The sequence below is a fragment of the Bos indicus genome, chromosome 17 (assembly GCF_029378745.1).
Source record: "Bos indicus isolate NIAB-ARS_2022 breed Sahiwal x Tharparkar chromosome 17, NIAB-ARS_B.indTharparkar_mat_pri_1.0, whole genome shotgun sequence".
NCBI classification, from domain to species: Eukaryota; Metazoa; Chordata; class Mammalia; order Artiodactyla; family Bovidae; genus Bos; species Bos indicus.
This window is the reverse complement of record NC_091776.1, coordinates 29,168,009-29,179,926: the sequence shown is the minus strand read 5'-3', so window position 1 is coordinate 29,179,926 and position 11,918 is coordinate 29,168,009. Positions and strand designations below refer to the sequence as shown.

The following is an 11,918-nucleotide window of genomic DNA, read 5'->3' as shown; positions in this document are numbered from 1 at the left end:
CTGTATGTGAATGTTTATAGACAAAAGCAACAAGGGTTGTAATTAGGAGGCTCTTTGCAGTGTTCTGGTGAAAGATGATGGCATAGCCTAGGCTAAGATGTAGATGAAAGATAGGAGATGGAATGGAGACAGGCTATGGAGATGAAGAAAAGTCAGCAAGTTCAGGATATGTTCTGGAGGTAGAATCTGTGGGAACCGCATTGTTGATTTTGTGAGAAGGAGAGAGGAATCAAGAGTGACTTAGGGTTTTGGTATAAGCATCTGGGTGGTTGATGATGTCACTGACGGAGCTGTTGAAGACTGGGATGAGTAGGTTAGGGGAGAGGAAAATCAAAAGCTCTTCTAAACCATGTTAAGTCTGAGATGTTTATTAGACTTTGTGAATATTTTAGTAGTGGGCTGCTAGAAAATATGCTTCCATCTTTTACTGTTAAAATATAAACTTTCAGGACTTCTCTGGTGGGCCAGGGGTTAAGACTCTGCTTCCACTGTAGGGGTGTGTATTCAGTCCCTGCTTGGGGAACTAAGATCCTGCACATTGTGTGCTGTGCTCAGCTGCTCAGTCATGTCCGATTCTTTGCAACCCAGTGGACTGTAGCCCACCAGGCTCCTCTATCCATGGAATTTTCCAGGCAAGAATACTGGAGTGGGTTGCTATTTCCTTCTCCAGGAGAGCTTCCTGACCCAGGGGTTAAACCTGCATCTTTACCACTGTGACACTTGCTGTGGCAAACTGCGTGGTGCAGTTAAAAAGGAGCTTTCAATCTGGTCAAGTGGAGAATGCTGTGATCATAGGTGGCGGTAGAATGCAGTTCCTTGAGGTTGTGATAGAGTCAGTAACAGACTTATGAGAAGGGGGATTAGATATATTTTAGTGTTTCTCTATCATTGTGGACCCAACACATAGAAAAGACAGGAAAAAAACTTCAGGATGAAGCAAAACAATAAATAGTTTTAATCCAAGCCAGTGGTATAATCACTTGACTGGAAGTTTATAAGAACCAATCAGGCTTGAAAATTAGATAATGATATGATATGGATTTAGGGATATGGGCTAATATGGCCATTCCTTGTAAGCTATCTACTGCTATATAACAAATTACCCCCAAATTTAAATTAATAAGAATATAAATGTTTATTATCTTACACAGTGTTTATGGATCAAGAATTTGGGATCAGCTTAGTGGGTTTTGTTTTTCAGTGGAAAGGGCTGCTTAATAGTTGTTCTTGTTTTAATATTTTTCAGGTTTTAAAAATGTTTAAAGTTTTTGATTCCCAGTAGGAAAGTATTATCTGAATGATTGTTTTAATGGCAAACCACTGAAAATTGTTTCAGCTTCATTTGGGACAGAGGGAGAGAGACTATCTTCAGAGCACCATAGCTTTTCCTTCGTCAGCAGGTCAGAAGTACACTGGATTGTTTTACTGTGACATCCATTAGGTGATCTCAGTTGCTTTTCCTTCAGCATGGGCTTTATTTGTCAGAAGGGCCTTAGGCTTGCCCTCCAAATTTGGCCGACGATTTACAGATGAGACTCACAACTTTTGGGCTGCTCTGATATTTCAACATATTGAAGCTCTGGATCACATCCTAGAAGGCCGTCATAACTTCTAAAACCTGCATGTCCGTAAGAACCTCTGGATCATTAGTAATTTCATTGAGCCCAAGCATTCCTGCCATTCCAGGCATACCCCATCCCATTCCAGGCATTCTTCCAGGAAAATTAGCAGGTGTTGCCCCGGGAAAGCCACCTGAAAAATAGCTATATTGAGCTCCTGTTTGTCTTCTAATTTCTCCCACCTTCTGGGGTCTTTTCTGTTTCTCCCAAGCCTTCTTAACCCTTTCCATTTTTTCTTTGAGACTTTGGTCTTCATGGTTTCACTCAGACTTTCTCTGTTGTTCAGCAGTTTTCTGGGCCCTTGGTTGAACTTCTTTCAGCATTACACTAACATTGTAATCTAGTTTACGGTCAAGGGCAGGACCATGGACTGCTTCTACCCAGTGGCCCAGAGGTACATGTGCTTTTCCTGCCCACTTGTAAGGCTGAGCTGAATCAGGATTTATTTCAGTTTCTCTGTCAAAGTTTCAGATGGTAGCATTTGACTTCTGTAATTTGATGAAGACTCTGGCTCTCTTGGCATACAGAGAAGATTCAGCATAACGGCATCTGTAAACAAGTCAATGGCTTTCTGTAGCTCACCATCATTTAGGACCTCAATGGCAACCACATTTTTATCATTTGCCTGATCCATCATCCCCTGTTATCTCAACATTTTCATCTCCCATTCCTTGGCAGGCATCAGTGTTTGATTCAATCACACTTTACATTTTTATTATAGATGACTTTAGTTCAGACCCTCAGTTGTGTCCAACTCTTTGCGACCCCATGGACTGCAGCACGCCAGGCTTCCCTATCCATCACCAACTCCTGGGGCTTGCTCAAACTCATGTCCATTAAGTCAATGATACCATCAAACCATCTCATCCTCTCTCATCCCCTTCTGTTCCTGCCTTCAGTCTTTCCCAGCATCAGGGTCTTTTCCAATGAGTCAGTTCTTTGCATCAGGTGGCCAAAGTATTGGAGGTTCATCTTCAACATCAGTCCTTCCAATGAATATTCAGGACTGATTTCCTTTAGGATGGACTGGTTGGATCTCCTTGCAGTCTAAGAGACTCTAAAGAGTCTTCTCTAACACCACAGTTCAAAAAGCATCAATTCTTCAGTGCTCAGCTTTCTTTATAGTCCAACTCTCACATTCATATGTGACTACTGGAAAAACCATAGCTTTGACTAGATGGACCTTTGTTGGCAAAGTAATGTCTCTGCTTTTTAATATGCTGTTTAGGTTGGTCATAGCTTTTCTTGCAAGGAGTAAGCGTCTTTTAATTTCATGGTTGCAGTCACCATCTGCAGTGATTTCGGAGCCCCAAAGATAAAGTCTGTCACTGTTTCCATTGTTTCTCCCATCTATTTGCTATGAAGTGATGGGACCAGATGCCATGATCTTAGTTTTTTGAATGTTGAGTCTTAAGCCAGCCTTTTCACTCTCCTCTTTCACTTTCATCAAAAGGTTCTTCAGTTCCTCTTCACTTTCTGCCATAAAGGTGGTATCATCTGCGTATTTGAAGTTATTGATATTTCTCCTGGCAATCTTGATTCCAGCTTCTGCTTCATCCAGTCTGGCATTTTGCACGATATGCTCTGCATATAAGTTAAATAAGCAGGGTGACAGTATATAGCCTTGATGTAATCCTTTCCCAATTCGGAACCAGTCTGTTGTTCCATGTCCAGTTCTAACTTTTGCTTCTTGACCTGCATTCAGATTTCTCATGAGGCAGGTAAGCTAGTCTGGCATTCCCATCTCTTGAAGAATTTTCCACTTTGTTGTGAGCTACAGAGTCAAAGGCTTTGGTGTAATCAATGAAGCAGAAGTTGATGTTTCTCTGGAATTCTCTTGCTTTTTCGATGATCCAGCAGATGTTGGCTAGTTGGTCTCTGGTTTCTCTGCCTTTTCTAAATCCAGCTTGTACATATGGAAGTTCATGGTTCACATACTGTGGAAGTCTGTCTTGGAGAATTTTGAACATTACATTGCTAGTGTGTGAGATGAGTGCAATTGTGTGGTAGTTTGAACATTCTTTAGCATTGCCCTTCTTTGGGCTTGGAATGAAAAGTGACCTTTTCCAGTCCTGTGGCCACTGCTAAGTTTTCCAAATTTGCTGGCATATTGAGTGCAGCACTTCACAGCATCATCTTTTAAGATTTGAAATAACTCAACTGGAATTCTATCACCTCCATAGCTTTGTTCATAGTGATGCTTCCCAAGGCCCACTTGACTTCGCATTCCAGGATGTCTGGCTCTAGGTGAGTGATCACACCATCATGGTTATCTGGGTCATGAAGATCATTTTTATATAGTTCTTCTGTGTATTTTTGCCACCTCTTCTTTATCTCTTCTGCTTCTGTTAGGTCCATACCATTTCTGTCCTTTATTGTGCCCATTTTTGCACGAAATATTCCTTGTATCTCTAATTTTCTTGAAGAGATCTCTAGTCTTTCCCATTCTATTGTTTTCCTCTATTTCTCAGCATTGATCACTGAGTAAGGCTTTCTTATCTCTCTCCTTGCTATTCTTTGGAACTCTGCATTTAAATGGGTATATCTTCCCTTTTCTCCTTTGTCTTTAGCTTCTCTTCTTTTCTCAGCTATTTGTAAGGCCTCCTCAGACAACCATTTTGCCTTTCTGCATTTCATTTTCTTGGGGATGGCCTTGATCACCGCCTCCTCTACAGTGTTACGAACCTCTGTCCGTAATTCTTCAGGCACTCTGTCTATTAGATCTAATCCCTTGAATCTACTTGTCACTTTCACTGTATAATTGTTGGGGATTTGATTTAGATCATACCCGAATGGTCTAGTAGTTTTCCCTACTTTCTTCAATTTAAGTCTGAGTTTGGCAATAAGGAGTTCATGATCTGAGCCACAGTCAGCTGCTGGTCTTGTTTTTGCTGACTGTATAGAGCTTCTTCATCTTTGGCTGTGAAGAATATAATCAATCTGATTTCTGTTTTGACCATCTGGTGATGTCCATGTGTAGAGTCTTCTCTTGTGTTGTTAGAAGAGGGTGTTACTTACCTCACTTGATATGCACTTCTTTGGTGGCTCAGACCATAAGGGATCTGCCTGCAGTTCAGGAGATGCGGGTTCAGTCCTTGGATTGGAAAGATCCCCTGGAGAAGGGAATGGCTACCCACTCCAGTATTCTTATCTGGAAAATCCTGTGGACAGAGGAGCCTGGCAGGCTGTAGTTGGATACCACAGAGCGACTAGCACTTTCCTTCACTTGAAAGTTTGTCTTTATGTTTTCCTCTGCCTTCTCAGGATCTGGCTTTTCTTCCTTGGTATGTTCTTCTGACTTAGATTTATGAGTAGCAAGTGGTATTTTACCCCCATTACCTTCTACCCACTCCTCAGTAAGTACATTTCTTCAGTGTGCAGGACATTGGAATCTTGCTTACATATTTTTATGACGGTTCAAAGCTCTCTCACTTTGAGGATTCCTTGGTCCAGCATGGCTGAGACTGAGACCAGGTTCCACACCAGGACCACACGGTAGGGTGAGACTGCTCAGTTTCGAGTCTGGATATCTCCTAACGTCGCAGTCAATATGTTCGGCAGGACTACAGTTATTTGAAGGCTTCACTGGGGCTAGAGTAGCTGTTTCCCAGATTCATAAACATGGCAATTTAATTCTAGCTGTTGGTAGGAGGACTCAGTTCCTCACCACATAGACCTCTCCCTGGGCTGCATGAGTAGCTGGCTTCCTCCACAATAAACAATCCAGCAGTGTGCAAGGTAGAGGAAGCAATGTCTTTTATGACCTAGCTTCAGAAGTCATTCTCCATTGTTTCCAGAGTATCCTATTGATTACAGGTCAGGCTCATTCAGAGTAGAAGTATCTACACAGGGGAGTGACTAACAGGAGGGATAGCATCATTGGAGGGTATCAAGTCCCTTTTCTGGTTTTGTAGTTTATGATATATTAAGAGTATAAAGGGACTCTTCTTTGTGGTGTTATATGAGAAAAATTCCCCTAGATATTTATGGCTCCAGACCTTATATGCAATTCAACCAGCTTTAGAATGTCGTCAAAAGAATTTGAGAAGATAAACATTTTTTTAAGCAATAAGCATTTTTTAAAACATTGGGAAAGCTTACAATTAAATATAGAAATGTACTAAAAATGAAACACATGGTATTAGTATTTTTGTGTAAAGGATTCTGTATATTTAGTATTTTAAGTTTTTATAATGTTTAGAAGATCTAATAGAATAATAACATGTTATATGTGTAATGCTTATTTAAAAGGTGTAACTAAGTAATTGATTTGCATTTGTGATTTTAAGTGGAAATGTTTCAAATGTAAATGCAACATTAGACATTTAAAAGAACTTAAAATTAACATATTTATAAGATTAATTTATTAGATATATGTAAATTACTTAAGTACTTGGAAAGTGTTTTTTGGTTTCAGTTGAATTTTTTGGTCATTCAACAGAAGAACTTAATAATATATTTATATATATTAATATTTATAAAGTTATAAATTTTTTAAATAGATTAATTAATGACCAACCATTTAATGTGACCAACTATTAATCAAAAGTCCCTTTAGAAGGGATTGTTTAAATTTAACTATCCATAAAAGTTTATAAATCTATATATGTGTGTGTGTGTGAAGTCGCTCAGTCGCGTCCGACTCTTTGTGACCCCGTGGACTGTAGCCCGTCAGGCTCCTCTGTCCATGGGATTCTCCAGGCAAGAATACTGGAGTGGGTTGCCATTTCCTTCTCCAGGGGATCTTCCCAACCCAGGGATCGAACCCGGGTCTGCTGCATTGCAGGCAGACGCTTTACCCTCTGAGCCACCAGTATAAGCTAACATAAATATCTCCTTGGATTTTGATTTTGTAAAGGCAAGCATTAATTTTTCAAAACCAAAGTAACTTTTGAATACTTTTCTTTGAATGCATTAAAGTTCACCTTGAGTAAATAGATTCACTTGGATGGCAGGTGGGGAAGCAGGGGAAGAGAGATTTTGACTGATGGGTCAACCCTGCCTAGAGAAGCATGGGCCTGACTCGTGCTCTGGCCTGATGACCGAGCTGGTCCACAGTTAAGAACTCTTCTCTGCCTGGGCCCGAGGGTGCGGAGGGGGGCAAGGAGCCAGACCTCTGCCGGTACTGTCTGTTCCCCCTCCCACCTCCTTGAGCTCATGCATGTAATAAGTGCCACACTAGCCTTAATTCCAAGTCACAGCATGATTCTTTCTTTCTCCAAAAAAGCTGAGCACATGGCATACTGGTCTTTATTAACTTGCTCTTTGATTGTCCAAGGGACTTCTAACTGACCTGCAGGACTAATTGTGGCTGTATTAAGCAACGAGTACAGTTAAAGAAAAAAAAAAGCACATCAGCAAGTCCTAGACATAAAAGCTGCAAGTTCACCACATTGTCATAATATGACTTATAAAACAAAAATATAGCCAAACATTGATTAGTATGGGTTATAGCACAGACTCACATTTAGCTTTTGGTTGTAATATTGAAGTTTTAAATTTACTGTAACTGATCTTATGCCTGAACCTCCTACCCAGCTAGGTTGTGGACAGGAGCACTCTTAAATTTTCCATTAGCTGTATTTTTGTGTCTTCCATCAAAGTTCAACTCCCAGTTCATGCTCTTTGCCTGAGACGGCATCTGGATGCCTGAGAAGAGCCTTGGAAGTGCCAAGTGCCAGAGTAATGGCTGCTGTCTGACAGAGGATGGCCTGCTCATCAGAGTGGCACCTGTCCAGTGCCTGGCCCTGCTGGCCTTCCCACCAGTTTTAGCGTCCACTCCTGCTGACTAAGGAATCACCACAACCTCTCAATCCCAAATTCTCCCGGAGGCCTCCTCTTGCCCTCCCCACCACCCTGCTTCCGCCCTCCTCTGCCCTTCAGCAGTGCAGGGTGCTCCTCCCCACTCCTATCCTGCTTTGAGAGTTCGTGGTCTAGTGGCCGAGATGAACACATTTTGTGGAAAAGGTGACATTTAAGCCAGAGTTTGAAAGGTGTGTGCAGTTTCAGCAAGCAGAGATAAAGAATAAAAAATGACTTCCAGGAAAAAAGAAGCATGAATATCAAAGGACACAAATGGTTCCTTTTTCCTTCCCCCTCCTAGTTGTATTTCTATAAAAATCATCTTGGTACCGTGTGATCACATGGTTTCTGTAAGAATCATCTTCTGACCATATAATATTAGTTGGTGAATGTTGGTGGAATTCTTACTCAGCAGGCCAATCAGTTCTTCCTTGGGAATTTTGAACTGAAACTAAGCAAAAAGGTAGTCACTTTCTCTTGGTTAACAGAAGTTAAGTTTTGGAGCTCTCGATGACTATGACCTTGAGAAGAGAAAGAAAAGAGGAAAAGAGAAAGGAAGAGTAAGAAAAAGAAATGGAGGGCATACAGAGGGGAAAAACATCACAGACCGAGAATCCTGGTGACCGTTGTGTCTCAGATTTTGGACATTCCTGTGGTTCAACTGCATTTCTGTTCTTGGGATCCTTGAGATATAGTAATACCTTTCTGATAAATTTCTTTTCCCTTCAGCTAAATTGAGTTTTTTGGATTTTGTTGTCATTGTCTTTTTTTTTTTTTGGCAATTCTCCTAATGAATTGTGTTAGTTTCCTATTGCTGCTGTAATGAATTATCAAACCTGGTGGCTTAAAACAAGTGTGTTCTCTCACAGTTCTGGGAGGTACAAGTCCGCAACCAAGGTGTCCGCAGCGACATGCTCCTACTGAAGAGTCTAGAAAAGATTACTTCCTTGACTCTTTCTAGCTTCTGGTGGTTGCTGGCAAGACTTGGCATTCCCTGACTCGTAGCTGCATCACTCTCATTTCTGCCTCCATCTTCACGTGGCCGTCTTCCTTCTGTATGTCTCTCTGTGTCTTCGTGTGTCCTTCACATTAGGACACCAGTCGTTTTATTTAGAGCCCCAACTATCCAGCAAGATCTCATCTAAACTAATTACATCCACAAAGGCCACACTCTGAGGGTCCAGGTGGACATGAATTTGAGGGGATACTATTCAACTAAGTATACCATTCAACATGCAAAGGCACTGGGGCTACAAGTTCAGGTCCTGTTTCGAGCCAGGTGCTTGAGGAGGTGGAGTGCTCTGCTGAGGATGCTGAGGTTTGCCCTCTACCCAAAGAGGAGGCACAGAGTGCTGTATGCAGGAGAGTATCATGGTCAGAGTTTCATGGAGGATTGCTCTGGTCACAGTGTGCTAAATAAACTGGGGCCGGCAGGGCTAAGGAGGAAGGGACACCAGTTTTACTATTGGATAATTCAAGTGATAGGAAATACCATCTTGAGTCAGGATAGATGGTATGGGAAGAGGAGGAAGGAACAAGTGGGAGACATATTGCAAATTCAAAGTTAACCAGTTGTTGTTCAGTTGCTCAGTCATGTCCAGCTCTGCAATTCCATGGACTGCAGCACACCAGGCTTCCCTGTCCTTCACAATCTCCTGGAGCTTGCTCAAACTCATGTCCATTGAAATAATGATGTCATCCAACCATCTCATCCTCTGTTGCCCCCTTTTCTTCCTGCCCTCAATCTACCAACATCAGGGTCTTTTCCAATGAGTCGGCTCTTTGCATCAGGTGGCCAAAGGATTGGAGCTTCACCATCAGTCCTTCCAATGAATATTCAGGACTAATTTCCTTTAGGATTGACTAGTTGGATTTCCTTGCTGTCCAAAGGACTCTCAAGAGCCCTCTGTAGCACCACAGCTCAAAATCATCAGTTCTTCGGCGCTCAGCCTTCTTTATGGTCCAACTCTTACATCCATACTTGACTACTGGAAAAATCATAGCTTTGACTATACGGACCTTTGTCAGCAAAGTAATGTCTCTGCTTTTTAATACGCCATCTAGGTTTGTCACAGTTTTTCTTCCAAGGAGCAAGCGTCTTTAAATTTTATGGCTGCAGTCACTGTTTGGAGTGATTTTGGAGCCCAAGAAAATAACTTGAAGTTAACCAGACTTGGCAGTTAATATGTTGTGGGTGGGAGGAAGCGAGCAAAGCAAGCGAAGCATCTAGGTGACTGTACAATATGGGTGGTCCCTGCACATGGCTGAGTGGTTGCCAAGTGAGAGATGGTATTACCCGGAGGTCTGGGATTAAAGGGAAATGCAAGCCTTGAGGATCCCACAGGGTAGACCCCAGAGACTTGATGAGTGGTCAGGGAGTTGGAAGTAGGCTTTTTCAGTTGGGATTACTTCCATGAAAAGCATCCCATGTTTGTATAAGAGGATTCCGTGGCATAGTCCTTACCTGCTTTTGCTTTTGTGTTTTCAAATACTCTTTACCTACATCAGGGTCTTTGGACAGTGTATTTTTTAATTTTAATACATGTTGCCAGGTTACTTTCCTAAAAGGCTGTAACAATTCACTTTTCTACTGGCATTGTATGAGAGTCCCCTTTCCTCCTTATTCCCACGATTGGTAGGTATTCACTCTTTAATTTTTGCTATCTGAAATTATGACTTCTTTTAACGGCTGCAAAACATTCCACCCTATCAACATACCATAAAATGCTTAAATATTTTCCTATTTTTGGACATTACATTGTTTCCCTTCTTTGCTATAATAAAATTAATAACCCAGAAATGGGCATTTTTACATAAATCTCTGTCTATCCAATGATACTTACAATGGCTGTTATAATTTGAAAGAATATAACATAGATATAGTTTACCCAGGCTCTTGCGTTGTTGTTTTTCTGCCTGTGTGCTTTTCTTTCATTTCACTGCTAATATTTTAGGTGGACAGAGGAGGGTATAAGAAAGGGAAAGGGTTAAAACAAATAGATTTGCCCAGTCACTGAGCCATCACCAGGGACTCAGCAGCCTCCCCGTTGAGCCCCCTGGCTTCCCCGCGCTCTGCCCCCCACTTGCCCACCTTCTCCCGCCTCTGCCTTCTGCTGGCCCTTTCCACCGAGGAAAAGGAATCGTATCATATGTCTGCTATCCAGAACCTCCACTCGTTCGACCCCTTTGTTGATGCAAGTAAGGGTGATGATCTGCATCCTGCTGGCACTGAGGATTATATCCATATAAGAATTCAACAGAGAAATGGCAGGAAGACCCTTACTACTATCCAAGGGATCGCTGATGATTACGATAAAAAAAAAAAAAAAAAAACTAGTGAAGGCATTTAAGAAGAAATTTGCCTGCAATAGTACTGGAATTGAGCATCCAGAATATGGAGAAGTAATTCAGCTACAGGGTGACCAGCACAAGAACATATGCCAGTTCCTGGTAGAGACTGGACTGCCTAAGGACGACCAGCTGAAGGTTCATGGGTTTTAAGTGCTTTTGGCTCACTGAAGCTTAAGTGAGGATTTCCTTGTAATGAGTACAATTTCCCTTCTGTCCTTTGTCACAAGTTTAAAAACCTCACAGCTTGTATAATGTAACCATTTGGGGTCTGCTTTTAACTTGGACTAGTGTAACTCCTTCATGCAATAAACTGAAAAGAGCCATAAAAAAATAGATTTTAAATTTTCTATGAATTCTATTTCTGTCTGTCATTACTAAAGTGATCTGGAATTGCTGTTAAGCCATTATATATATATATATAATTTAATATATATTTAAATATATATTTAAATATATTTAATTATATATATATATATATATATATATATGGCTGTGCCAGTGTTAGCTGTGCCACGAGGAATATTCAGTCTCTGCACATGGGATCTTTTTTGGCTGAGGCATGTGAACTTCTTAATTGTGGCTTAAGGGACCTAGTTTCCTGACCAGGGATCGAAACCAGGTCCCCTGCACTGGGAGCATGGACTGGTAGCCACTGGACTGCTAGGGAGGTCCCTGAGCTATTATTGATTCTCTAACTTTCCCTTGTCCATACATGAAGTTTCTCATTTAATGGAGGGAAGAACAAATGCATCCTAGTATCCTGGCACTGTCTGTAACCTACAAAACCAGCCTAACTATTTTCTTAGACCTTGAAATTCTGAAAAGCATCAAACTTTTCTTGCCATGATGATGAAGAAAAAAGATGAGATTTAAATCTTTATACCATGAATGGTGTATGTTATAATTGTTGTTGTTTAGTTGCTCAGTCGTGTCTGACTCTTTGCAGCCCCAGGGACTTTAGCCTGCCAGGCCCCTATGTCTATGGAATTTTTTCAGGGAAGAATACTAGAGTAGGCTGCCATTTCCTTCTCCAGGGGATCTTCCCAACTGAGGGATCGAACCCGCATCTCTTGCATTGCAGGCAGATTCTTTATCACTGAGCCAACAGGGAAGCCCATATGTTATATGACTGGAAAAATAAACATC

General features: G+C 41.4%; 2 pseudogenes; one reads left to right on the top strand and one right to left on the bottom strand.

The window, feature by feature from the left end:
- Positions 1-1,492: 1,492 nt before the first annotated feature.
- LOC109571062 (hsc70-interacting protein-like) lies at positions 1,493-5,024 on the bottom strand (annotated as a pseudogene).
- Positions 5,025-10,378: 5,354 nt separating this feature from the next.
- Positions 10,379-11,103, top strand: LOC109570989 (eukaryotic translation initiation factor 1 pseudogene; annotated as a pseudogene).
- Positions 11,104-11,918: the final 815 nt, after the last annotated feature.